Source organism: Artemia sp. Qi Xiang Cuo, unplaced genomic scaffold (assembly GCF_049724085.1).
Source record: "Artemia sp. Qi Xiang Cuo unplaced genomic scaffold, ASM4972408v1 HiC_scaffold_23, whole genome shotgun sequence".
Classification (NCBI taxonomy): Eukaryota; Metazoa; Arthropoda; class Branchiopoda; order Anostraca; family Artemiidae; genus Artemia; species Artemia sp. Qi Xiang Cuo.
The window spans coordinates 6,139,642-6,142,659 of NW_028297432.1; the positions used below are offsets into that span (position 1 = coordinate 6,139,642).

Here is a 3,018-nt window from a genome sequence, read left to right on the forward strand (position 1 = left end):
TCAAAAGGAAGGTATTTGATAAAACATATAGAATTTTTTTTTAAAATCCCGTATGATTTTCAAGTTTTAAGCTGATAAAGATTTATATATTATATTAATTCTGATTCTTCCATGAAGTGAAACTGATTTCAAGTTTTGTTCTCTCATTTTTGTTTCAATTTAAAGTGGCAGGTAGTGTAGATCCAAAACAGGTTACAGCTATAGAATGTTCACCTTTCATTGATTTCTAATTATTGAATCGTTTACACCTTATTTAATTTTAATAAAATTATTTTTATTATAGAGATAATTCATTCTACTGTGTGCAGTTTTGACAGTGTAGATCAACAAAAACTCTTAAAATTTAGTCAAAATTCTGTTACAAATGTTAATTTTTTACCAAGCGGGCCTGAGTTAGAACGACCGGGAAGTTCATCACTAGATGTTACACAGAATCCTTCTCATGTGAGCAATTTGAAAAGGCATCAAACAGTGCAAACTGGGGGGAAACTGTTTGAATGTGAGGTCTGTGAGAAAACTTTTTCTCAGTCAGGCCATTTGATTAGCCACCGAAGAGTACATACCGGGGAGAAACCATTTAAGTGTGATATCTGTGATAAAACTTTTTGTCAGTCAGGCCATTTGATTCGGCACCAAAGAGTACATACTGGTGAGAAACCATTGAAACCATTTGAATGTGATATATGTCATAAAACTTTTTCCCAGTCAACTCTTTTAATTCGGCATCAAAGATTACATACCGGTGAGAAACCGTTTTAGGCAGTTGGATTACCCACCACAGAGTACATACTGGTGATAAACCGTTTAAATGTGAGATCTGTGACAAAACTTTTTCTGATTCAAGCAGTTTGATCAACCACCAAAGAGTACATACTGGTGAGAAACCATTGAAACCATTTAAGTGCAATATATGTGAGAAAACTTTTTCTGAGTCAGGCAATTTGATTCAGCATCAAAGAGTACATACTGGTGAGAAACCATTTGAATGTGATATATGTCAGAAAACTTTTTCCGAGTCAACCAATTTAATTCGGCATCAAAGAGTACATACCGGTGAGAAACCGTTTAAATGTGATATATGTGAGAAAAATTTTTCTCGGTCAAGTAATAAGATTAACCACCAAAGAGTACATACTGGTGAGAAACCGTTTAAGTGTGATATATGTGAGAAAACTTTTTTTCAGTCAAGCAATTTGATTCAGCACCAAAGAGTACATACTGGTGAGAAGCCGTTTAAGTGTGACATATAAAAAAGAGAATATTCTTCTAAATTTAATCTTAACAATCATATAACAACCCATTTATTATCTACAATAACAACCCCTGTGGTCTTGCTGAGCCCCATTGTAAACTGTTCCTCTGTTTTGTTGCTACTCATTTATATATTTTTGTCAGTTCATAAATTGATTTGTGGACTATTTTTGTTCATTTCTTTTCTTTTTTTTCTTTCGTGTTTTGTTTTAACTTGTTCCTTTATTTGGTTCTGAATATCCCCCCCCCCCTCCCAAATTATTCACTATATGTATCCATGTTTGATTAACCACCCCAGTAAAATCCATTTTATTCTTTTTATAATGTTTTCTCTCCTTTTTTAAAATCTCTTTGGGATTCAAATATTGTTAAAAATTACGTATGTAGTTTTTGGTCTGTCCTCAGAGAAGTAGATCCTTAAAATTATGATTGTCACCACTATTTCTAATCAAGAGATAAGAGGGGGATGTATGCTCATTAGGATTGTTCCAATGTGGCGAGGTCCTTATGAGTGATTAATATATCCTTAGGAAAACCACTGCAGAAGTAAAGAAAAGAAAAATATTGGTTTGTTCGAGTGTCGTCATTGATAAAATTGGGTATTTTGCAGTACTTTTACGGACCCTATTAAAATTGGCACTTTACCTATTTACATATTTAGAATATTATACTGACATCTTTTACGGTGATTTATAGTTAATATAGTGCAAAACTGTCCAAAAGGCTGGGAGAAACAAGTTTGGGTATTATATTGTTATTGTGATGTCTACTGGATACATAGCAGGATGAAAGAATGAAATATAATTGCACTCAATAATTTTGTTGTTAAGTGTTTATACTTGAGTAATAAATTGGTATTTGACTAGCCCTTATCTAACACCATGTTATTCTATTTGCACATGCTTATTCTCGTTTAATGAACAATTTACGTAATCTTTCACTAAAAAAGTTTCAGAAAGCAATATCATTTGATCTGTGGGTCTGTAGCAATGTTACACAGTCTAATCTGGTTTCTCTCCTCTCTTATGGATGGGAGATTGGATGGACCCATATTTTTCTCTTCTTTCTGAAAATAGTAGGGTGTTATTTGAGGTCAGTATTATTTCTGCTGCCAACCAGAGGTCTAAATTGTTTTGGATTGGGAGAAGTACTTTATCCAGACTTGCTCAATACCTGGTTTGCCTGGTATGAAAGACCCTACTCGAATGTAACATTACTAAATACCACAATGTTTGAACCTTAACTTTACATCTTCACAAAGCTTCTGATCCCTCAAAATACCAAAAACTAAGCTATTGTTTTGACTGTCTGACTAGAAAACTGTCTGACTAGAAAAAATATTGTACTAGAATTTGTCTTGAAATTTAGAATCAGAAATGGATCTCATTGAATCCAAAGTTATTAAATATACCAGAGGGTCAAAACGCATTAACAATATAATTTTGCTGTCATCTAGCTATTACTAGTAAACACAAAAAAAACAGTTTATATTTTATTCAATTAGAGATAATTGATTGTTAGCAAAATGAGTTAGTAATTAAAACTTATTAATTGTATTAATAATTTCAGATTAGAATAAAAAAAGAGGTTTGCAAAAGAAAAAAAAAACAGCCTCAGAAATAAGATCTGAACACACTGATTAGCAAAATACATAACCAAAGCTATTTCTGATATATTTTTTCACCTAAATCAACAGCTTTCCAAGATAGCAAGAAGCCCCTGATATAGAAATTTGCCTAAAAATTTTATAATTTATAAAATTGCTAG

General features: G+C 32.2%; 1 pseudogene; it reads left to right on the top strand.

Moving 5' to 3' along the window:
• The first annotated feature begins 363 nt into the window (after positions 1 to 363).
• On the top strand, positions 364 to 1,851 carry LOC148938996 (uncharacterized; annotated as a pseudogene).
• Positions 1,852 to 3,018: the final 1,167 nt, after the last annotated feature.